The sequence below is a fragment of the Antechinus flavipes genome, chromosome X (genome assembly GCF_016432865.1).
Source record: "Antechinus flavipes isolate AdamAnt ecotype Samford, QLD, Australia chromosome X, AdamAnt_v2, whole genome shotgun sequence".
In the NCBI taxonomy this organism is placed as follows: Eukaryota; Metazoa; Chordata; class Mammalia; order Dasyuromorphia; family Dasyuridae; genus Antechinus; species Antechinus flavipes.
Genome location: NC_067404.1, coordinates 70,794,983 through 70,808,947, shown reverse-complemented (window position 1 = coordinate 70,808,947; position 13,965 = coordinate 70,794,983). Strand labels below are relative to the sequence as shown.

Below are 13,965 nucleotides of genomic sequence, written 5' to 3'. Positions count from 1 at the left end.
TTCTCATCAGGACCTTCTTGATGTAGGGAGAAAGCAAGGGATGCCTCCCATCTCTTGAGTTGATCTCCTGTGTTAAACTTGTGGGAGAACACAATTAAGAGATGCATAGGTGGGTCACAATTTGCATTTTTGGAAAGAATTCCTGACTAGATGAAATCACCGATCCATTTTGAGCATGTAGTTAGGAAATTTTCATCTACTAATTTACATTTCTTGTGAATTATGCCTTTGCGTCTTCATTCTTAAAATACTTTGATTATATTTTCTTTTTTAAAACTAATCAGTGCATGGTTTGTCAAATTCGTGAATCAGATAATAATAGTAACAAAAGGAAAAACAAGAAAGAAGTTAAGAGTCTCAATGGATGGAAATCTTGTATTTTTTTTTTCTAATTGCTCACTATTCTACGTGGCCAAGTGACTTTATGTGTGACTCAATTCTTGGATTTTGTCTTCTGTGAACTTCTGGATATTTCTACATCCAATTTTCTAACTTGATATCCTGATATGTTTTCTATATGGTATATGAGAGGTGTAGTGATGTTGAACTGACCTAAAAACCCAGGGAGTCCTGAGTTCAAGTTTCACTTCTGCCATATGCTTGCTGTATGATCCTGGACAATTAATTTAAAATCTCTCATTTTAATCTCCAGGTCGATAAATTGTAGAGAAGTTGCTAAGAAATCATAGAGTCAGTTCCTATTTTTATATGTTATTCAGCTTAGGGGATATATTGTAGTTGGTTTTTCCTTTCCTGTTTCATTTCACTTTAGTACTCATTGGCATAGATTTTCAAGACCAACCAAACCCAAACTACTGGTTTGTCAGTTCATCCATCTCTTTGATTTGTTTGCTGCATTTAATAGTGTTGTCTATCTTTTCCTCTTAGGTGCTCTCTCCTGTCAGGGTTTTTATGACACATCTCTTTCTACCTATCTAACCTCTCCTTACTCTTCTTTGCTAGGTCACTATTTGTATCATCTTCCCTAATTGTAGGTATCTCCTAAGGTTTGGCCACAGTCCCTATTCTGTCTCCTTCTGCTCCCTTTCTTGGTAAACTCCTCAGCTCCCATGGGTTTAATTATCTTGATGCAGATGATTCAAAGAGATATGTATATCCCTGAATTTCAGTCCCATATTGCCAGTTGTCTACTAAATGTTTTAAACTGGACATCTCAAAAAGTCTCTAAGTCAACATGTCCAAAACAGAATTTATTATCTTCACCCAAACCCTTTTCCTCTATCAAATTTTACTATTTTTAGCAAAGGTGTTGCTGTTTTCAGGCTCTCAGGTCTGTAATCTTGGCATCATCCTCAACTCCTTACTTTTCCTCATTACACACGTCTAATCTGATTTGCTAAGGGAGAGTTTTTGAAGAGAGAAGAGGACCAGGTACACCCTTGTGCCACATTCATATTAGAAGATTAAAGATTCAGTCATTTCAATATGTGAATAGAAAGGGAAGTGGTAGAGTGCCTTTAAATTAGTCACGTAGCCTACAAGGCAATATTAGCAGGTTCAGAAATATGAATGATTCATTATTTTAAATAAGTTACAAAATTATCAGAGACTTCAAATGAGTCTAGTGTTACGGTAGTGGGGTTTGCAAATTTAATTCCTTAAGAGGCCAATTAAAATTTCTCTATTCTGTGGCCACAAACTGAACTCCTATGTAGACCCACACAATCTCATTAATGTGAACTTTTGTTCCCCAAGATGAATAGAGAGTGGTAGGGAATTGAAGGGCACGTGAGAGTTAACGATATGGATAGATCCATTTGGAAACTAGATTCAAGAGCATATTTTCCCAATTAGGAATCCATAGTAATTTAGTTCCCCAAAAAATCTTTTAATAAAGTAAAAGGAAAGGCCATATGAAAGGTATTGCTATAGGGGATGGGTCTAAGATGAGGAGCTTTACCATAAATATGGTAATACAATTCAAGGATCATTGATAAGATGCAGAGATGACTGGGGACATCTCTGTTTATGAATTCCAGTTTTAAAGCATCAGCAGTACTAGCTAGTAGATAGAATGGTAGTCTGGGAGTTAAGAGATTTGGGTTCAAATGTCATCTTTGAGACATTACAACTGTGTGGCCAAAGACAAGTCATTTAACCTCTCAGTGTACTTGATACTTGTTTAAAAGTATGTTTTAAATTAAATTTAATACATTCAGTTATCAGGTATTTAGTTTTTACCACTCCCTACAAAAAAAAAAAAAAAACTTTTAACACTTAGGCATAATCAAGCAAATCAAATTCCTGCATTAGCCATTTCCAAAAAAATTCATCTCTTGCTACATGAGTCATATCACTTTTCAGGGTGGTGGGTAGCATTTTTCATCATTGGTTCTCTGTTGTCTTGACTGACCATTGTGTTGATCAGAGTTCTTAAGTCTTCCCCAACTGTTCATTTTTATAATGGTGATGTTATAGTGAAAATTGTTCTCCTAGTTCTACACTTCACTATGTATCAATCCAAACAAGTCTTCTCAGGTTTCTCTGAAACAACCAAACCCCTCTGTCATTTCTTGTAACAGAATAATATTCCAGTATTTATATACCATAATTTGTTCATCAACAATCAATATTAACAGGTCCAAAATATGAATGATTCATATTGCTCCAATAGAGGAGCACCTCCTTAGTTTATAAATATATTTCACCACTAAAATTACTGCTGTAAATATTTTTGGACATAAAAGTTGTTATATTTTTTCTAACATCTGCTTAGGCCATAGGTCTGTTACTGATTTGTTGGTTCAAAGGCTGCATACAATTTAGAAATTTTGTAGACATTACTTCAAATTACTTTCTAGCATGGCTACACCAATACCTAGTTCCACTTACAGTGTATTAGTATTTATTGTTCTATGGGAAATGAGGAGCAGGATAATCTCAAAAGAAAAAAAGGCCTCCATGAGATCATTCAAAGTCAGATGTACTGTGTGCAAAGTAATAACAATATTGTGGGATAATTAGCTATAAATGACTTTTCTATTCTTAGCAATACCGTGATCCATGACTTTTCTAAAGGACTTAATAAGGAAATATCCTATCCATAGCCAGAGAAAGAACTGAATACAGATTGAAACATGTTTTTTTAAAAACTTTTTCTTTAGAGTTTTTTGGATGGTATCTTTGTACAACATTTGTATAACATCTGGAAATGTTATGCATATTTACAGATGTGCATTCTCAATGAGGGAGTGGGAAGAGAGGGAGAGAATCTGGAATTCAAAGTTTTAAAAACAAATATAAAAATTGTTTTAAATCTAACTGGGAAAATAAATTATTTTTTAAAAAAGAAAAAAAAGAAGACTTCAGCAGTCAAAACAAAACAAAACAAAACTAGTACATTAGTATTCTTGTTTTCCTCAAAACCTCCAACATTTGCCTTTTATATTTTTTGTTAGCTTTGCAAGTCTTGATAAGTATGAGGTGAAACTTCAGGATTGTGTTAATGTGGATTTCTCTAATTATTAGTGATTTAGAGTATTCTTTTTCATATGATTATTGATCACTTAGATTTATTTCCTTGAAAACTGTCTGCATGTATCTCTAGTGCTATAATACACAAAAGAGTCTTTGATCTTCGTTGGTGGAAGGAGTTTCTGCCCTTACAGTATCTCCACAGAGATGAAGTCATGGGTCGGATCAAAAAACAAGAAGTCATAAACAGCTATAAAATGCATCTAGCTTTATTCAGTTCATTAAACATTTCAGTGCCTACAATCTGTAAGGTTCTCTATTAAGCACTGGAGTAGAAATGAAGACAAAAATAAGTTATACGTTGTCTAGAAGAGAAAGAAAATTTAATTCAGTGTAGTAGATGGAGTACCAGCCCTGAAATCAGGAGGACCTGAGTTCAAATCTGACCTCAGACACTTAACACTTCCTGTCTGTGTGACCCTAAGCAAGTCACTTAACCTCAATTATCTCAGCAAAAAAAAGAAAGAAAGAAAATTAAAATCTGATAAAGGAATACAATATGTAAACAAAGAAGTGTAACACAAGGTCAGGAATAAAGTGCCAAAGTAGAGGTTAGACAGATGGCTCTAGGAATATTTGTTGAATGAGAAAAAATGATCTGCTTGGGAGATTAGAGAAAGCATTTTGATGGCAAGTTCTGGAATATAGTTTTCAGATTTCATCAAAATTTAGGTGTGTAAAGGCTATCTATAGGTTGTAGAAGAAAAATATTTTCTAGGCATAATCTGTTATATGACTCATAGTCCTGTCAACTCTACCCCTAACCAAATCCTATTCAAATTATTAAAACTCATGTGTGAGAGTGTATATGTTTGTATATATATTATGTATACACAGATAAATACATGTATATTATATATATATATATATATGTATGTATATATGTATGTATATATCAGTTTTGACAATAATGATTTACTAGGACATACTGCTATACTTCTGTGATACCTCAGATCTCCAAGAAAGGAGTAGTGGCATTATAAGGCCAAGCCGAAACACAAGAGTAATCATTTGTCAGCCTGTATAAAGGAGAAATTAAGAGCAAAATTAGAAGCCACATTGCAAAAGGAGTAAAGATAGAGACAAAGGATCATACTTTCATTTTAAATATAGGCAATCCAAGTCAGCAAGTATTTATTGTGCTCTTACTATGTGCCAAATACTGGAGGAGAGAAATTAAAAATATCTTGTTCTCAAGTAACTCAAATCTAATAGGGTAGAATGCATGGGAAAAATTAAGTACTTCTTTAAACAGGATAACTAAAGATAACCCATAGAGGAAAATCACTAGCATAAAGGGGATTGGAAAGGTGGGATTCTCCTTGACACTTAAGAGATGCCAAGGAATCTAAGAGATGAAGATGAGGAAAGAGAGAATTCCAGACACATGTGACAACCAGCAAAAATGCTGGACAGAGATGAGTATTTTGTGAAAGAAACCACAGGTGGGCTATTGTCAATATATGAGGAGGAATAAGGTATAAAAAATACTGGAAAGGTAGGAGAGGACCAGTTAATATAATTTAATTGTCATTTCAATGTGCTTTTCTTGAAAGTGCTTAAATACTCTGTCTATTAAATTGTCAAAAGGGCCTTTTAGAAGCTTAAAGTAAACCTGGTTTCCTCCAATGAAGAAGGTTTCAATAATGCCACAGTAATATTCCTGACCTGATTTTCCTCATGATCTAGTTTATTACCTGCCATTAAAACCAAATTACATATCATTTCTTGGACTGACAAATGCTATGAAACATTTCTTTAAAAATCATCCAGAAAGCACTTAGACACTCTGAATATTAATTTCCTTTAGAGAAGAATGTGTTACAATAAAGAATTTTATTTGAAAAGTGCCTTTCCATCAATGCCACTTTTCCAGAAACACATCAGTTTGGATGTATTTCCTCCCTTTTAGTGGAAGAGATCAATAAAATAAAACCGATCCTGAAAGACACTGAATGTTTGATGTTTTCCTTCTTAACCTTTTCATTAATAGAAATGAATTCATTTTTAAAATGTTATCTTAATGGGATAGAAAGTGTTAAATTATTTTGGAGCTTTTCAGATCAGCAGTCTCTTGGGTGTGTGTACTTCTACTAGCAGAGATCAAGACCCATTCTTTCTTTCTCATATGTGCTTCATGTTTAAACTTTTCACCCTATAGCCTATAGAAGATCGGTGTGTGGCTGACCATGTTCCTTCTTTGATAATACATATCCATGATAAAATTTTACTTCTCCCTTTCCCTTCCTTTATCAGTTACTTATCTCCAGTGCTTCTCTCTTGAGATAAGGTTTTCTCCTGTATCATTCTAAAACTTCCTATCACCAAATCAAATGGTTTTTCTTCAGTCCTCATCCTCCTTTGCCTCTTTTTAGCTATTGTCACTACTGAATATCACATCCTAATGTATTACTCCAACTCTTGGCTTCAGAGACACCACATTCTCTTATTGTTTTATTTCTCTAACCACTTACTTTTTTACTTCTTTCACTGTGTTTTCAACAGCACAGGGCCAAGCACAGTCATTGAACCTTCTTCCCAGCATCACTTTAATAGCTTTTCTGTCAGCTCCCATGATGCAAAGCCAAATCAAGTATACTTTGTATATGGGTACATTCTGTTATCTCTTTTTCTTTGTAGAGAAGACACTGCTATTCATTAGCTCCAATTTCTGCAAATTGGTGATGAAATGCTTGCAAAAATCCAGGCAGTAAAAGAACAAAACAGCAATATCAGGTTGTTATAGCTGCAAAGAGAGATTTTGGCTCACCAAGAAACTATTCAATACATTCAATAGAGTTTGCTTATAATTAATGTCCTGTTAAAGCATGGAAGTTTTGTGATTATGCAAAATAAAAGTCAGTTCTAGGTTAATAATACATTAGCATATGTGATCATTACCAAAAGTTTATGTCGTCTTGCTGACTGAACAAAAATCTTCTCTTCTCAAAATCACGCTACAACAAACTCTCAGTCTTGGAAGGGATTTGATGAAACATTTCAGTCGACCAATACCTCTAAAATATTCCCATAGCTTGTCCTCCAGTCTTTAATTGAAGTCTTATAATGTGGGAGAACTCAGTACCTCCCAAGGCAGCCTGGTCTACTTTCATATAGTTTTCTGTTGGATTCTATATGTCAACATCTTCTATAACTTTTAAACTCTGCTTTCTGAAACCAAGCGGAACAAGACTGTTATCTCTTTGTGTTGTTGTTCAGTTGTTCATTGGTTTTCAACTCTTCATAACCACATGGACTACAGCATTCCACACCTCCACTATTTTCTGAAATCTGTTCAAACTCACGTTCATTGCTTCCATGCATCTTAACTTCTGCCATCCCCTTCTTGTTTTGCTTTCAATATTTCCCAAGATTAGGATCTTTTCAAGTTGAGTTCTACCTTCTCATTTTGTGGCCAAAGTATTTGAACTTTAAATTTATAGTATTTGACTTTCCAGTCAATCGTTTGAATTAATTTCTTTAAGTATTGAGTGATTTGATCTCCTTGCTGTCCAAGGGACTCTCAGAGGTCTTCTCCAGTACAATTTGAAAGTGTCGATTCTGTAGCACTCTGTTTTCTTTACAATCTATTTCTCACAGCCATCACTACTATTAAAAAACCAATAGCTTTGACTATATAAGCCTTTGTGGACAAAGTGATGTCTCTACTTTTCCATACATAGTCCAGATGTTCCATAGTTTTCCTTCTAAGGAGCAAGTGTCTTTTAATTTCATAGTTACAATCACTGTCTACAGTAAGTAATCTTTGAGCTCAAGAATATAAAATCTGAAATTGCTTCCATTTTTTCTCCTTCTGTTTTCCAGGAAGTGATGGGACCAGTTGCCAAGATCTTAGTTCTTTGGGTTTTGTTTTGTTAAGCTTCAAGCCAGCTTTTGAACTCTCTTCTTTCATCCTTATCTTGAGGCTTTTTAAGTTTGCATTCTTTCCCCTCAGAGTGGTATTGTCTGCATATCAGAGATTGTTGATATTTCTCCTGACAACCTTAACTCTGGCTTTTGTTTTATCCAGTCTAGCATTTACATGATATACTCTGCATATAAGTTCAATCAATAAGATCACAATATACAGCCTTGTTGTACTCCTTTCCCAATCTTAAACCATATTCAGTTCTAATTGTTGCTTCTTGAGCTACATATAGATTCCTCAGAGACAAGTAAGATGATATGGTACTCCTATCTCTTTGAGAGCTTGCTATATTTTGTTTTGATCCACACAGTCAAACCTTTTAATATATAGCTAATAAAGCAGAACGAGTTTTTTCTTTCTTTTTTTTCCCTGGAACTCCCTTGCTTTCTCTATAACCCAATAAATATTGACAGTATGGACTCTAATTCCTTTGTCTCTTCAACAACCTGTCTGAACTTCTGGTCCATATACTGCTGAAGTAATAGTATATAAGAAGTATATAAGAAGAAGACTCTGAAGTACAGAGTTTTAAGCATAACCTTGCTGGCATGGAAAATGAGCACAATTGTTCCATAATTTGAAAATTCTTTGGCATTGTGATTCTTTAGGTTTGGGATACAAACTGTTTTTTTTTCCTGTGCAGTGGCTTGAGTTTTCCAAATGTGCTGGCATATTGAATGCAACATTTTAAGAGCATCTTCTTTTAGGATTTTAAATAACTGTTGGAATTCTGTCACCTCCACTATCTTTCAAATATTTGAAACCCATTCCTTCCATATTCTGTTTTCAAATCAGTACAGCACATTTACAAAATCCCTGTCATATATAGGACATCAAGGTGAGATGCTGAGGTTGTGAAGTTAAAGCACGGTGCTTGTCTTCAAGAAATTTCGCTTTATCAGACAAAACATCTCCAGTTCCTTTAACTCATCATCTTACTCATTCTTCATTTTTTAAAAATGCCTCTTTGGAATCATTTAAATTCCAGGAATAAGCAACCAATAACAAGCATATTAAAATGTCTTTAATTTCTTATGGAATGGTTGTGTATACTAACTCTCTTTACTTAAAAAAAATAAAGGGAATAAAGGGAAGAGATAGTGTTGAGACTCCAAAGTCTAAAGTTTGCCAAATCCTCTTATTCTTCGTAAGAAGTATAAGGGAGACAATTCTGCACTGGATATCAAGGATATTAATTCTATTAAGGGTGTCCAAGAGCATAAATTCTTTTTTTTGTTTAGACCTATTTTATTATATATTTTTAGTTTTTATTAGCTATTATATGCATTATATTTTTAGTGTTAAGCATTTAGAAGATTTTGATTTACATTTTTCTCCTTTCCTTTCTCCCCTTACCTTCTCCAAGACAGAAAGCAATCATATTAAACATATCACATTAGTTATATTGTAAAAGAAGAATCAGAATAAAATGGAAAAACCATTAGAAAGAAAAAAAAAACATTGAAATTGGTATGGTTCAATCCACATTCATATTCCATAATTCTTTCTCTGGACACAGAAAGCATTTTTAATTATGAGTCTTTTAGAATTGTATTGCTGAAAAAAGCAAAGTCTGTCAAAGTTGATCATCAAACAATGTTTCTATTACTGTATACAATATACTCTTGGTTCTACTCACTTCACTCAGTATAAATTCATATAAATCTTTTTAGGTTTTTCTGAAATCTGCCTACTCATAATACTCTAATAGAACAATAGTATTCCATTACATTCATATACCACAATGTGTTCAGCCATTCCCCAATTAATTGAGCATCCCACTCAATTTCTAATTCTTTGCCACAACCTAAAAGAGCTACCACAAACATTTTTAACCAGGATGTTTTGTTAATCATGACTTTCAGGTAGACCAGCAATTTTTAAATTATCTATCCTGGATCTATTTTCCAGGTCAGTTGTTTTCCCAATGAGATATGACTTTTTTTTCTATTCTTTATTTTTTGATTTTGCTTTGGTGTATCACTAAGTCATGATTAACAAAACAGCTTGGACACCATCTTTCAAGAAATTGTCAAGAAAAACTGTCCTGATATTCTAGAACATGAGGGTAAAATAGAAATCAAAAGAATTTATTGATCATCTCCTGAAAGAGATCCCAAAAAGAAAACTCCCAGTAATATCATAGCCAAATTCTGTGACTCCAAGGTCAAAGAAAAAATATTGCAAACATCCAGAAAGAAACAATTCAAGCATAGTGGAGCCCAGTCAGAATAACAAAATGTTTAGCAGCTTCTATATTAAAGGACCAGAGGACTTGGGATATGATATTCCGGAGAGCATTGAAGCTAGGATTAGAGCCAAGAATCACCTCCCCAGCAAAATTGAGTATAATCCTTCAGAGGAAAAGGTAAACATTCAATCAAATAGAGGATTTTCAAACATTCATGATGAAAAGACCAGAGCTGAATGGAAATTTTGATTTTCAAATATAAGACTCAGGAGAAGCATAAGGAGATAATCAGGAAAGTGATATCATAAGGGAATTAATTAGGCTTGTATGTTTACATTCCTACAAGGGAGGGTACTTATAACTTATTAGAACTTTCTCATTATTATGGCTGTTTGAAAGAGTATATATAGACAAAGGGTATAGGTGTAAGTTGAATATGAAGGGATAATATCTTTCAAAATGATGAAATTAAGGGAGAAGAGAGCAATGTAATGGGACAAATGGAAAGGGAGGAGTAGAATAGTGTAGATTATCTGCCATAAAAAGAGGGAAGAAAAAGCTTTTACAGCAGAAGAGAAGAAGGGGGAAGAGAAGGCGAATGAATGAAGCTTACTCTCATCAGAATTGGCTCAAAGAAGAGATAACATACATACTCAATATGGGCATAAAAATCTATCCTACACTGCTGGAAAATAGGAGGGGAATGGGATATGGGAAGAGAGGAGAAAGGTGATAAAAACTTCTGAGAACAGGCAGGGTGAACCAAGAAAGATAGAATAAATGGAGGAAAATGCAGTTAGCAATAGTAATTGTAAAAAGAAAAAGAATTTTGAAGCAAGTTTCTTTGATAAGGCATTATTTCTCAAACATATAGGAAGCTTGCGTCAAATTTATAAAAATACAAGCGCCATGCTCCACTTGTTAAGTGATCAAAAGATGTAAAAGGTCTATAAATTCAGGCATATCCTTTGACCTAACAATACCGCTACTAAGCATTAATACCAAAAGAGATCTTTTCAAAGGAAAAAAAGAGATATATGTAAACAATATTTGTAGCTTCTCTCAAGGGTAAAGAATTGGAAATTAAGGGTATGTCCATCAACTGGGGAAGGACTAAGTAAATTATGGTATGTGATTGTCATGGAATATTGATGTTCTGTGAGAAGTGATGAGAAGGATACTCTGAGAAAAAAACCTGGAATGTCCTCCATGCATGAACTCAAGCAAAGTATACTCTACAAATTAATAGCAGTGTTCTAAGATGACCAGTTGTAAATGACTACTCTTCTCAGCAATACAATGCTGACGGACTTATGACAATTTTTATCCATACCCAGAGAAGAAACTGATTTTGTCTTAATACAGATTGAATCATACTCTCTCTTTTTAATTTAATTTTCCTTGAGGGTTTTTATCAATTAGGATGAGAGATCTATGTTTTCTTATAAATCATGACTTCTATGGAAATATTTTATATAATTTCACCTGTGGTTTCTTAAGGGGTCTGGGGATAGGGATAAGTGAGAGAATCTAGAACTCAAAAGTTTAAAAAAACAAATATAAAAATATTATTTTAAATGTAACTGGGAAAAATAGTACATAAATAAGAAAAGAGAAAAAAAAATTCTGTTCACCTTCTTCACTTCTTTCTTGTTTATTTGGTGATTAGGTTTATCTGGTTTTGAGAGGAGGGGGCGGGGATTGGTATAGTGTTGCTGTCTGTTTCTTCCTGTAACTCACTTAACTTCTCCTTTAAGAATTTGGATGCTAGATACCATCTGTCTTGCATCTGTTCCATTCTTCCACTTGGCTCAACTCCTTTCAGCCCTTCTCCTGGAAACCTCTTGTCAGCTCTGATGCTGAAACTAGCCCGGAACTGCTCTCCAAGAGTGAAGGACACTTTAACCATCAGTACCAGAAAGTTCATGACAAAGAGACTTCTTCAGCATAAACAGGTGGTTATGGATGTCCTCCATCCTGAAAAGGCCATGGTGCTTGAGACTCAAATTAGAGAAAAATTGACCAAGATACATGAGACATCATTTTTGTCTTTGGATTCAGAACCCGTTTTGGTGGTGGCAAAACAACAGGCTTTGGCATGATTTATGATTCCCTTGACTATGCTAAGAAAAATGAACCAAAGCACAGACTTGCAAGGCATGGTCTGTATGAGAAGAAAAAGACATCAAGAAAGCAGCGAAAGGAACACAAGAACAGAATGAAGAAAGTCAGGGGTACTATAAAGGCAAATGTCAGTGGTGGCAAAAATAAAGAATAAAAGGCACTCTGGATGATTTTTATCCATGATGATAATGATTTTCATCAGCATAAATGAATTATGTAAAAACTTAAGAAGTTGGATGCTATACCACTTGGTGCATATGTGTTTAATATTGATATTACTACATTGTCCATGGTACCTTTTAGTAAAATGTAGTTTACTTCCTTATCCATTGAATTAGAACTATTTTTGCTTTTGCACTTTCTAAGATCAGGATTGCTAACCCTGCTTTTTACTTCCGTGGAAGCATAAAAGATTCTGCTTTAGCCTTTTACTTTTACTGTGTGTATCTCCATGCTTCATATGTGTTTCTTATAAATAACATATTGTAAGATTCTGGTTTTTAATCCAGTATGATATCTGCTTCTGTTTTATGACATAGTTCATCCCATTCACATTCACAGCTATAGTTACCTACCGTATATTTCCCTCCATTCTATTTTCTCTGCTATTTATACTTTTTTTTCTCTCTTTTTGCCCTGTCTATCCTTACCATTTTTTTTACTTCTGACAACCAGCTTCCTCAATCTGCTCTCTTTTCTGTCCACCCCATCCCTTTTCTTTTCCTTCTCTCCTCTTATTTCCATATAGCATAAGATAAATTTCTATACCCAACTGAGTGTGTATGTTTTTTCCTCTTTGAGCCAAAACTGATGAAATTGATGTTCAAACAATGCTTGTCCTCCTGTCTTCTTTCTATTTATTGTAATAGGTCTTATTGGCATTTCATGTCATATAATTTGCCCCATTTTGCTTTCCTCTTCTCTCAGTACAGTCCTTTTCCTACCTTTTAGTTTCTTTTTACCTTCTATGTCTACCCCCTTCTAATTGCCCTAACAAAGATATAGTTCTCAAGAGGTATAAGTATCATCTTTTTATGTAGGAATATAAACAGTTTTACCTTTAAATAATATGTCTTTTTTTTCTTTCTTATTTACCTTTTATGCTTTTCTAGAGTATTTTATTTGAGGATTGAATTTTCTGTTTGCTTCTGTTCTTTTCATCAGAAATGATTGTATGTCCATTTTTTCCCCTGAAAGATTATGCTCAGTTTTGCTGTGTAGTTGATAGTTGTTTGGAGTCCATCCTTCTTTGCCTTCTGGAATATCATATTCCATACCCTCCAAAGCTTTAATGTGGAAGGTGCTAAGTCCTTTGTAGTCTCAGTGACTGTTGGAATCCTTACAAACTGCTAACTAATTAGAGTTGATCTAATCTTACAAGAAGATTTTGGCCAGAACCTGAAACAAGGTACTAAGTAGAACTAATTAGTACAATGCTTGTGTTTACACCTTTGTGTTCATACCTCCCTTAAAGCTCTTTGGGCCAGAGAGCACTATGGGAGAAAACCCATAATCCCATTCTCTCAGAAGATTCACATATAAGGCCAATGAGGAGAGAGAGCTATTCCAGAATACATTTTCCACTTGGCTGGCTGGTCGCAGAGGAGAGTTCAGCTGGACTGGAGAGGAGCGACTCTGGTGCAGACAGAGAGCACTTTGACAGATTTTAGCGGAATTACGCCAGAAGCCCTCTTTCCGAGGCAAGGCAGAATATATTCCACTTGGCTGGCTGGTGGCAGATGAAGAGGTCCTTCAGAGGAAGAAGCTACGAGTGGAGAGTTCAGTGGACAACCAGATTCATCTTCATCTCACACCACTGTAGTTGGTGGCTGGGCTCTTGCACTTCCCCCACTGAGACCAAGCTGGTCTGAAAGACTCATCAGAAAGCTAGATGAGCCCCAAGTGAAGGAGACAAGAGATTCATTCCATCTCTGTGCTGGTTGGAGGCTGAAGAAAGCAGAGGCAGAGGCTGAAGGACAAAACCTTTGGATTTGGAGATATTCGGAGGGCTCTAAGCTAAACCGGCTGTGTTTTGAGAAGAACAAGAACTCCAACATTTGAACTCCCAACAAGTGACTCCCTGATATTTTGATTATTTCTTTCTCATGGTTTGCAGTATTTTCTCCTTGAACTCATAATTATGGAATTTGACTACAATATTTCTTGGATATTTCATTTTGGGATCTCTTTCAGGAGGTGATTGGTGGATTGTTTTAGTGAACTATTT

General features: G+C 34.7%; 1 pseudogene; it reads left to right on the top strand.

The window, feature by feature from the left end:
• Positions 1–11,470: 11,470 nt before the first annotated feature.
• On the top strand, positions 11,471–11,892 carry LOC127542618 (40S ribosomal protein S24-like; annotated as a pseudogene).
• Positions 11,893–13,965: the final 2,073 nt, after the last annotated feature.